Raw genomic sequence first — 12104 nt, 5'->3', positions numbered from 1 at the left:
TCAAGGATAGAATTTACCATCAGAAATCCAAACTACAAAATCTGTATTCTTAACTGCTATACTGCCTAAGACTGATAGGATAATCTCCAGTTGCAAAATTTGTCAAAATCAGAGTTCCATTCTGTATCAAGTTTCTTGTTATTGATGCTGCAGTGGCAATGTGCAAACATCATGTGGGTGCCTGTTCAGTTGCTAAGTCTCGCCTTTGATGCCTCTTTCCATGGGTTTTTCTGGGCAAGACTACTGGAGTGGGTTGCCTCTTCCTTCTCCAGTGGATCTTCCAGACCCAGGGATAGAATCTGTGTCTCTTACATCTCCTGCATCAATAGGTGGATTTTTTTTTTACCACTGAGCCACATGCTGCTGCTGCTGCTAAGTCACTTCAGTCATGTAGGACTCTGTGCGACCCCATAGACGGCAGCCCACCAGGCTCCTCTGTCCCTGGGATTCTCCAGGCAAGAACACTGGAGTGGGTTGCCATTTCCTTCTCCAATGCATAAAAGTGAAAAGTGAAAGTGAAGTCGCTCAGTCGTGTCCAACCCTCAGCAACCCCATGGACTGCAGCCTTCCAGGCTCCTCCATCCATGGGATTTTCCAGGCAAGAGTACTGGAGTGGGGTGCCATTTCCTTCTCCAACTGAGCCACATAGGAAACCCCTTAGTTATCTGACCTGAGATCAAACCCAAGTCCCCTGCATTGCAAGGTGGATTTCTAACCACTGGATGACCAGGGAAATCCCAAAGTTTGATTATTTTTCATTTCTAATTTTCCTAACCCTTTATTAGAAAAAATGTACATAATTTGAATTTTGATTAATTGTGATTAAAACTAAATTTCCTATGTCAGCTTAAATCTAGCCTCTTTCTAAAAACTTTCTTTTTGTCCCCTTTATCAGTCTTTCTAAAACCCAGGTGTGAAAACATGCAGTGGATTGTCAGAAATGGGACACAGTGAAAAAGTGTACTTTGAATTTAAAGACAATATCAGTTCAGTTCAGTTCAGTTCAGTTGCTCAGTCGTGTCCCACTCTTTGCGACCCCGTGAATGGCAGCACACCAGGCCTCCCTGTCCATCACCAACTCCCAGAGTTCACTCGGGCTCATGTCCATCGAGTCAGTGATGCCATCCAGCCATCTCATCCTCTGTCGTCCCCTTCTCCTCCTGCCTCCAGTCCCTCCCAGCATCAGGGTCTTTTCCAACGTGTCAACTCTTCGCATGAGGTGCCCAAAGTATTAGAGTTTCAGCTTTAGCATCAGTCTTTCCAATGAACACCCAGAACTGATCTCCTTTAGGAGGGACTGGTTGGATCTGCTTGCAGTCCAGGGACTCTGAAGAGTCTTCTCTAACACCAGAGTTCAAAAGCATCAATTCTTCGGCGCTCAGCTTTCTTCACAGTCCAACTCTCACATCCATATGTGACCACTGGAAAAACCATAGCCTTGAGACGGACCTTTGTTGGCAAAGTAATGTCTCTGCTTTTTAATATGCTATCTAGTTTGGTCATAACTTTCCTTCCAAAGATGATATCGCTTTTCTCAAAGGACCAAAGGAGAGAAAGTGAAAATGAGCAGAACATTTGAAAATGGTAATGGACATTTAGGAAAATCATAATTTTTTCTCAGAAAATTTGGAGCATGGCTCTACAGTGATATGTAGAACTACAGGTTTGGCTAGTCTTGTGGCATGTGAAGATGGATCTGACCAGGTTCATGTAAAATAGCATCATAGTAGTGCCAAGGCCCAGCTGAGCTTGGAGACCATGACCTTGGATTGGCGGCACTAGTTCTTGACTGATGTGTTCTCTTATTCAGCCATACTGAGTAGCTAGTTATTAGAAGCAGAGAGGGAATTTGGGTAGATTAATCCAAGGCTGGGGATTTATAGGGTAAGGACAATGGAAGGAAAATAGACCTAGGCATTGAAGGTGCTTACAATAAGTGGTTGAAAATGATGGACCACAAACCCCCTGAACTGTAGGTTCTAGGATGTGTAAGAGCCTAGAATTGTAGAGAGAAGTAGTGTTTAGTAGAAAGGGGTCTGCATTTCTAAACAGCATGAGAGAAAGAGTAAGAGAGTGAGATTTCTATGATGGAAATTGAGATTCAAAGTTGCTAAAGTTTAGGGAAATGACGAGATCTGAGTCTGCTCATGAGAGCTTGGGGCTGAAGTGAGCATTGGTCAAAGAGCTGGGTGAACTACAGTCCATGGTGTTGCAAGAGTCAGGCTGGACTTAGCAACTAGAACCAACAGTACCAAGAAAGATTTTACTCAGAGCTATGTGTTTGGTTGATCACAGGGTGCTGAAGCTGTTCAGGTCAGGGTGGTTTGCAGCCATGCACTGAGAGGACTTCAGTGAAGTGGACAATCAGTGACTGAGAGGAAGTAACCTGGCTTTAATTATTACAGTGGATTTGGGAGAACACACAGAGGGAAAGACTTGGGCATAAAAGTAAGTGTGCAATGGTCTAGGTTCCTAGAAGGATATCAGTGTTCTTTCTCCCAAGTTCTATGATGTGTAGGGCTTCCCTTTGTGGCTCTGTTGGTAAGAATCTGCCTGCAATGCAGGAGACCTGGGTTTGATTTCTGGGTCAGAAAGATCCCCTGGAGAAGGGATAGGCTACCTAATCCAGTATTCTTGGGCTTCCCTTGTGGCTCAGCTGGTAAAGAATCCACCTGTGATGTGAGAGACCTGGGTTTAATCCCTGGATTGAGAAGGTGCCCTGGAGAAGGGAATGGCTACCCACTCCAGTATTCTGGCCTGAAAAATTCCATGGATTGTATAGTTGATGGGGTTGCAAAGAGTCGGACATGACTGAGCGACTTTCACTTTCAATTTCATGATGTATAGAGCAACTAGCTCCTTGCAACTTTCAAGTAAGGCAGTCCTTGAATAAGAATTTGATTTCAGTAAAGATCAGGGTATAAAAGGAGCATTGTTCCCAAAGTCCACAGTGTGTACTTTTTTTTTTTTTTAATTTCTAATGCAAAAAGAGTTTTAGTAAGTTCTGTAGAGAATTTTGTAAAATAAAATTTGGAAAAGAGATATGAAAATTAGCAAGAATGAGTATTCAAATATTATTTGAATCTTGAATTTAGGTCATGGCAAAAAAAAATGAGGAGATGTTTATTTTATCTCACATTCTATAGTAAAATCTTCAACTCTTCGGCTCATAAGCAATCTCTAGGATTTGTGAGTTTATAGTGTTTAGAGTCTTATTCATTCATTTGGCTTTTAATTACAACATCATAATGATTCAGGAACCATAAAGATGAAAGCATAAATTTTCTAATGTTGCCCTGGAGATTAAAAAAAAAAAAAAGCAAACAAAAAACCTTGTGTATTTAGTTGGATATGGTTAACTGATAATTTTTTCAAATTTCCAATAAAAATTAAATTAAACAAATTTCCAAAGGCACTACACAAATGGTAAAACATTATCTTTCACTTAATTGTCAGGATTTCTATGTTCATTTTTCTTTCATTACGTAATCATAGTCATTGAGCACAAATATGTCTTTCTGCATGCCCTTAATATAGCTCTAATAGTTTGGCTTGATGTGAAGAACTGACTCATTTGAAAAGACCGCTATCCTGGGAAAGATTGAATGCAGGGGAGAAGGGGACAACAGATGATGAGATGGTTGGATGGCATCACTGACTCAATGGATATGACTTTGAGTAAACTCCAGGAGTTGGTGATGGACAGGGAGGCCTGGCATGCTGCAGTCCATGGGGTTGCAAAGAGTCAGACACGGCTGAGTGAACTGAACTGAATATTCAATCTTAATCATGTGAAAAAATGGCTAAAATACTAATCCCCTAAATTCTTGCCACTTATATCAACAGTCAACTCAACTGGCTCCTATCATAAGAAATATATATATATATAAATTATAAATTATACCAGGCTCAGGTTTGGATAAGTCTATATCCTCTGGGCCTGATCCTTTTCCTAATTTCTATTTTGTAAGAGTACAGAGAAAATGTTTTAACACAGCTAGAGTGACCCCACCCCCATATTTCTATATCAGTCCTATGGGTGGAAAATATGAAATGAATTCAGGGAGCACTGATACCTCATACAGACACTATATTTTCTTCTAATCTTTTATTGTGAAAAAATCTTTACACCTCTAGCAAAGTTGGAAAACTTTTATAATGAGCTGACAGTCATCACCTAGATTCCAAAATTATCATTTCCCTATAAATGTTTTATCAAGTAAACATTATTCCATTTCTATCTCCCATTACAAAGCCATCTTATTTTTGGTGTACTTCAAACTAAATTGCAGACATCAGTAAATTTCTTCCAAATCTCTCAGCATGTGCATGATTAACTAAATCTCCTTGTCTCAAGTGATTTCTTGGTTCATAGTAAAGTTATTATTGAGCCAAAAATGTATGTGTATCCCCCAAAATGTTATACTCTCTTTATACTATAAACACCACACGGAAAAAACAACCTGAAATACCAATTTAAAGTTGATTTGAACCAAAGTTCCTCAAAACTTCTTTTTTAAAATTAAACTTATTTTTATTACCTTACATAAGGGTTCATATTTTTTATTGAAGTATAGTTATTTACAATAATGTGTTAGTTTCAAGTATATGGCATAGTGGTCAATATTTTTATAAAATATTAATTCTATTATAGGTTATTATAAGATAAAGGCTATAATTTGGTTATACAGTATATCCTTGTAACTGAGCTATTTTATACATAGTAGTTTGTATCATTTAATTCCATTTCCATAATTTGTCCCTCCCTCTCTTTGGTGACCACAAGTTCATTTTATAGATCTGTTAATATGTTTTTGTTTTATATTTGTATATTAATTTGTATTATGTTTAAATTTATATATAAATGATATCATATAGTACTTGTCATTATCTATTTGACTTTTCACTAAGCAAAATATTTTCTAGGTCTGTGTACATTGCTGCAAAAGGCAGTATTTCATTCTTCTTTGTGGCTGAGTAATATTCCACTGTGTGCATGTGTGTTTGTATGTGCACATATGGATACCATATCTTAATCCAATCATGTGTTGATTGGCGCTTGGATTGCTGCCAAGTCTGGGCTCTTATAAATAGTCCTGCTATGAACATTGGAGTGCCTGTGTCTTTTCAAGTTAGTGTTTTCATTTTTTCCAGATGTCTACCAAGGAGTGGAATTGTTGGATTATATGGTAGTCCTATTTGCAATTTTTTAGGGCACTTTCATAGGAGAAGGCAATGGCAACCCACTCCAGTACTCTTTCCTGGGGAATCCCAGGGACGGTGGAGCCTGGTGGGCTGCCATCTATGGGGGTCACGCAGAGTTGGATATGACTGAAGAGATGTAGCAGCAGCAGCAGCAGCAAAGTACTTTCATGCTATTTTCCATAGTAACTACATCAATTTACATTCCTATCAACAATTTACAAGGGTTCCCTTTTCTCTACATCCTCTCTAACATTTATTGTTTATAGACTTTTTGATGATGGCCATTCTGACCAACGTGATGTGATACTTCATTATGATTTTGGTTTGCATTTCTCTTAACAGTTAGCAATGGTGAGCATTTTCTCATGTGCTTGTTGGCCATTTTATGTCTCATTTGGAAAAATGGTGAAGTCTCCAGTTATTAATTGGACTACTTTGTGGGATTTTTTGCTGTTGTTATTGAGTTGCGTGAGCTGTTTGTGTATTTTGGATATTAACCCTTTGTCAGTTGCATCATTTGCAAAAGCTTTCTCCCATTCCACAGGTTGTCTTTTCAAAGTTTACATTGCTGTGCAAAAGCTTGTAAGTTTATTTCAGTTCAGTCAGTTCAGTCGCTCAGTCGTGTCTGACTCTTTGCAACCCCATGAATAGCAGCACGCCAGGCCTCCCTGTCCATCACCATCTCCTGGAGTTCCCTCAGACTCACGTCCATGGAGTCTGTGATGCCATCCAGCCATCTCATCCTCTGTCATCCCCTTCTCCTCCTGCCCCCAATCCCTCACAACATCAAAGTCTTTTCCAATGACTCAACTCTTCACATGAGGTGGCCAAAGTACTGGAGTTTCAGCTTTAGCATCATTCCTTCCAAAGAAATCCCAGGGCTGATCTCCTTCAGAATAGACTGGTTGGATCTCCTTGGACTACCCTCCTTCCTTATGCTGACTTTGGGCCTTGTCTATTCTGTTTTTCCTAATTGTTTTAGGTGATAGGTTAGCTTTATGAGGTACTTTTCTCGTTTCTTGACGGAGGCCTGTATCTCTATGAACTTCACTCTTAGAATCACTTTCAGTACATCTCATTTATTTTAGGCAGTTGTGTTTTCCTTTTTCTTGAAGGACTATTCTCATAGTATTCAGTTCAGTCGCTCAGTCGTGTCCCTCTCTTTGCGACCCCATGAATCGCAGCACGCCAGGCCTCCCTGTCCATCACCAACTCCAGGAGTTCACTCAAACTCACGTCCATCATGTCGGTGATGCCATCCAGCCATCTAATCCTCTGTCGTCCCCTTCTCCTCCTGCCCCCAGTCCCTCCCAGCATCAGGGTCTTTTCCAATGAGTCAGCTCTTCCCATGAGGTGGCCAAAGTACTGGAGTTTCAGCTTTAGCATCATTCCTTCCAAAGAAATCCCAGGGCTGATCTCCTTCAGAATGGTTGGCTCTCCTTGCAGTCCAAGGGACTCTCAAGAGTCTTCTCCAACACCATGGTTCAAAAGCATCAATTCTTTGGTGCTCAGCTTTCTTCACAAACAAACTCTCACATCCATACATGACCACTGGAAAAACCATAGCCTTGACTAGAGGGACCTTTGTTGGCAAAGTAATGTCTCTGCTTTTGAACATGCTATCTAGGTTGGTCATAACTTTTCTTCCAAGGAGTAGGCGTTTTTTAATTTCATGGCTGCAGTCACCATCTGCAGTGATTTTGGAGCCCAAAAAAATAAAGTCTGACACTGTTTCCATAGCTCCCATTTATTTTTTTTGCTTTTATTTCTTTTTCCTTAAGAGACTGAGGAAATAACATATTGTTATGATTTATGTTAAGGAGCGTTCTGCCTATGTTCTTGTCTGGAAGGTTCATAGTTTTAGCATTTATATTTGAGTCTTGTTATTTCTTTTTAATTTCTTATATTATTTCGTTTGAATCCTCTCTCTTTTCTTCTTGTTGAGCCTGGCTAAAGCTTATCAACTTTGTGTATCTTTTCAAAAAGCGCTTTGGTTAATTGATCTTTTCTATTGTTCTTAGGTCTCTATTTTGTTTCCTTCACAATCTTTATTATTTTCTTCCTTATGCTGACTTCGGGTCTTGTCTATTCTGTTTTTCCTAATTGTTTTAGGTGATAGGTTAGCTTTATGAGGTACTTTTCTCATTTCTTGAGGAAGGGCTGTATCACTATGAACTTCACTCTTAGAATCACTTTGAGTACATCTCATTTATTTTAGACAGTTGTGTTTTCATTTTTCTTGATGTATTTTATGATCTCCCCTTTGATTGCATCATTGACTCACTGGGTTTTAGTAGCATAATTTTTAGTCTGTTTTCCCATTTTTATTTCTGTAGTTGATTTCTAGTTTCATACTATTGTTGGAAAATATATCTGATATAAATGTTTAAATTTGTTGAGGCTTTTTATGTGACCTTATAAGTGATCTATCCTGGAGAACATCCGAAGCACACTTTAAAGACAATATATTCTGCCTTTTTTGGATATAGTGTCCTGTAGATATTGATTAAGTCTAACTAGTTTATTGTGTCATTTAGTACCTCTGTTACCTTATTGGTTTTCTGTCTAAATGATCCATTCATTGATGTTAGTGGAGTGTTAAAGTCCCCTACTCTCACAGTATTCAGTTCAGTCGCTCAGTCGTGTCCGACTCTTTGTGACCCCATAAATTGCAGCACGCCAGGCCTCCCTGTCCATCACCAACTCCCAGAGTTCACTCGGGCTCATGTCCATTGAGTCCGTGATGCCATCCAGCCATCTCATCCTCGGTCGTCCCCTTCTCCTCCTGCCCCCAATCCCTCCCAGCATCAGAGTCTTTTCCAATGAGTCAACTCTTCGCATGAGGTGGCCAAAGTACTGGAGCTTCAGCTTTAGCATCGTTACTTCCAAAGAAATCCCAGGGCTCATCTCCTTCAGAATGGACTGGTTGGATCTCCTTGCAGTCCAAGGGACTCTCAAGAGTCTTCTCCAACACCACAGTTCAAAAGCATCATTTCTTTGGTGCTCAGCCTTCTTCACAGCCCAACTCTCACATCCATACATAACCACTGGAAAAACCATAGCCTTGACTCAATGGACCTTTTTTGGCAAAGTAATGTCTCTGCTTTTGAATATGCTATCTAGCTTGGTCATAACTTTTCTTCCAAGGAGTAAGCGTCTTTTAATTTCATGGCTGCAGTCACCATCTGCAGTGATTGTGGAGACCCCCAAAATAAAATCTGACACTGTTTTCACTGCTTCCCCATCTATTTGCCATGAAGTGATGGGACCGGATGCCATGATCTTCATTTTCTGAATATTGAGCTTTAAGCCAACTTTTTCACTCTCCACTTTTTCACTTTCATCAAGAGGCTTTTTAATTCCTCTTCACTTTCTGCCATAAGGGTGGTGTCATCTGCATATCTGAGGTTATTGATATTTCTCCCAGCAATATTGATTCCAGCTTGCTGGGAGGGATTAGGGGCAAGAGGAGAAAGGGACGACAGAAGATGAGATGGCTGGATGGCATCACTGACTCCATGGACGTGAGTCTGAGTGAACTCCGGGAGTTGATGATGTACAGGGAGGCCTGACGTGCTGCAATTCATGGGGTCACAAGAGTTGGACATGACTGAGCAAGTGAACTGAACTGGACTGATATGGATCTGTATGTTAATGAGTGCAATATCCTGTTCTTATATTGATTCCTTTATTGTTATATAATGATAATGCCCTTCTTTGTCTTTTGTTATAGCCTTTGTTTTAAAGTCTGTTTTATCTAAGTATTACTACTGTTGCTTTCTTCTCATTTCTGTTAGCATAAAATATCTTTTATCTATCCTTTCACTTTCAGTCTGTGTGTGTCTTTTGCCCTGAAGTGAGTTTCTTGTAGGCAGCATATTGAATGGTCTTATTTTTCTTTCAAAAATTTTTCTGGAGTATAGTTGGTTTATTATGTTGTGCCAGTTTCTGCACCACAGCAAAATCATATGCATACATATATCCCCTCTTTTTTTAGATTTCCTTCCCATTGAGATCACCAGAAGGCATTGAGTCGAGTTCTCTGTGCTGTAAAATCAGTTCTCATTAGTTATTTCCTTTATACATAGTAGTGTATATGTGTCAGTTACAATCTCCCAATCCATTCTACCCATCCTCTCCCCCCTTGGTATTCATACATTTTATTCTCTAGGTTCGTGTCTTTATCTCTGCTTTGCAAATAAGTTCATCTATACGCATATATGTTAATATACGATATTTGTTTTTCTCTGACTTACTTCACTCCGTATGCCAGTCTCTAGGTCCATCCACAACTTTGAAAATGGCATTATTTCATTAATTTTTATGGATGAGTAGTATCCCATCTTTATCTATTCCTCTATTGATGGACATTTAGGAAGAATCTAATTTTTTAATGCAATCAGTTACTCTGTCTTTGACTAGCACATTTAGTCTGTTCACATTTACAGTAATTATTGATAAGTGTGTATTAATATTTATTGCCATTTTATTCCTTATTTTCTAATTGTTTTTGAGGTTCTTTGTTCATTTCTTCATTTTATTTCTCTTTTATGGTTTGATGATTTTATTTTTTAGTATGCTTGAGTTTCTTTCTTTTTTTGTGTGTATCTATATTTTTGATTTGTGGTTACCATGGGGTTCATAAGGGTTTCCCTCATAACTCAGTTGGAAAATAATCCACCTGCAATGCAGGAGACCCTGGTTCAATTCCTGGGTCAGGAAGATCCCCTGGAGAAGGGAAAGGCTACCAACTCCAGTATTCTGGCCTGGAGAATTCCATGGACTATATAGTCCATGAGGTCTCAAAGAGTTGGACATGACTGAGTGACTTTCACTTTCAATTTGGGGTTTATGTATTTTGACCCATTATTATATCTATTTCCTTTATTTGTTTATATATATTTCCTTTAAACTGATAATTATTTAAGTTCAAGCACATTCTAAAGGATTTATATTTTTAACCTCTTCCCCCATATTTTGATAGCATGTTTTACATCTTCATCTTTATCCCTTTACAGTTCTATTATAGTTTTAGTTGCTTTTATAACTTAAAAAAATTTTTTTTAAATCTACCTACTGGCTTATTTAAGAGTTCTTCAATCCTTACTATATATTTGCCTTTTCTATAAAATCTTACTTCTTTTCCATTTAGAGAAGACCTTTTAACATTTCTTTTAGGCTTAAGATAAGATTAATATTGATGAATTCTTTTAGTCTTAGCATATCTGAAAAGTTCTTCATTTCTCCTTCTATTGTAAATGATTGCAGGATAGAATATCTTAGATTGCAGAACTTTCCCTTTCAGGACTTTGAATATATCATGTCAACACCTTCTGGCCTGCAATATTTCTGCAGAGAAATCAGCTGATATTCTTACGTGACTTCTCTTGTAACTGAATATTTTTCCCTTGCTGCCTTTGGAATTCTGTCTTCATTTTTAATGTCTGTCATTTTAATTATGATGTATATTAGTGTGAGTCTGTTTGGTTTCATATTTTGGGGGACCCTCTGTGATCCTGTACCTGAATATCTGTTACTTTCCTTAGGTTTGGGAGGTATTCAACTATAATTTCTTGAAATATATTTTTGATCTCTCTTCTTCTCAGAGAAGGTCACTCTGTCATGCCTGACTCTTTGTGACCCCATGGACTAACTATACAGTCCATGGAACTCTCTAAGCCAGAATACTGGAGTGGGTAGCCATTCCCTTCTCCAGGGGATCCTCCCAACCCAAGGACTGAAGTGAGGTCTCCTGCACTGTGGGAGGATTTTTTACCAGCTGAGCCACAAGGGAATCCCAAAGATACTGGAGTGGGTAGCTGATCCCTTTTCCAGGGGATCTTCCCAACCCAGGAATTGAACCAGGGTCTCCTGCATTGCAGGCGGATTCTTTACCAACTGAGCTATCAGGGAAGCCCTCTCTCCTTTTCTGGAAATCCTAGAATATATATGTTGGTACACCTTATATTACTCCCATAAAATTTTTATGTTGCTTTTATTTAAAAAATTTGTCTTGCCATCTACTGTTCTGATTGGGTGATTTTCATTATTCTATCTTCAAGATCCCTTAGTCACCCCTTGTGTCATTTAGCTGGCTATTCATTGCTTCTGGAGTGCTTTTTATCTCAGAAGTTGAATGTCCATTTTTATTTGGGCCTTCTTTATGATTTCTAGTTTTCTGTTAAATTTATTTGTGTTTAGATCAATTTTCTTTCTCAATTCAGTATTTATTTTTATTACAAAACTTTGAACTCAGTGTCTGGTAGATTGTATTTGTTTCATTATATTTTCAGGGTTTTTTTTCTTGCTCTTTCAGGAGAAGGAAATGGCAACCCACTCCAGTGTTCTTGCCTGGAGAATCCCAGGGATGGGGGACCCTGTGGGCTGCCGTCTCTGGGGTCGCACAGTCAGACACGACGGAAGCGACTTAGCAGCAGCAGCAGCAGCAGCAGTCGATTTTACTTAATTTCTCTGTCTCTATGAGTTTAGGTGAAACAGTTGTCCACTGTGGTCTTAAATTAGGTTTTGTGTTTTGTTTTGTTTTGTTTTGTTTTGTTTTTTGGTAGGAGCATTTCTATGTAGACTGTGTGTATCAAATGTCTTTAGTGTGAAGGCTGGATGTGATGTGGACACCAGCCAAGTTTTCCTTCAGCGTGTGCTGACTGCTATCACCTTGATAGTGGTTGTGGCTGGTGTTGGAAGATCTACAGCCTCTACTCCTGAGGCACAGTCTCCAGCTGCCCTGTCGTGGCAGGGACTGCTCCCAAGTTGCTGAAGCAGAAATCTTGAAGGCTGGGCTCAATTTGGCTCTTTACTTTTGAGGGTTTTTTCCTTCCCCCGCACTGAGGTGTCTGCTGCAAAGGAAGAGCGTGCCGAGGTCAGTGGGCTTGTGTGCTTAC

This window comes from Ovis canadensis, chromosome 4 (assembly GCF_042477335.2).
Source record: "Ovis canadensis isolate MfBH-ARS-UI-01 breed Bighorn chromosome 4, ARS-UI_OviCan_v2, whole genome shotgun sequence".
Taxonomy (NCBI): domain Eukaryota; kingdom Metazoa; phylum Chordata; class Mammalia; order Artiodactyla; family Bovidae; genus Ovis; species Ovis canadensis.
Note: the sequence above shows the minus strand (reverse complement) of the source record.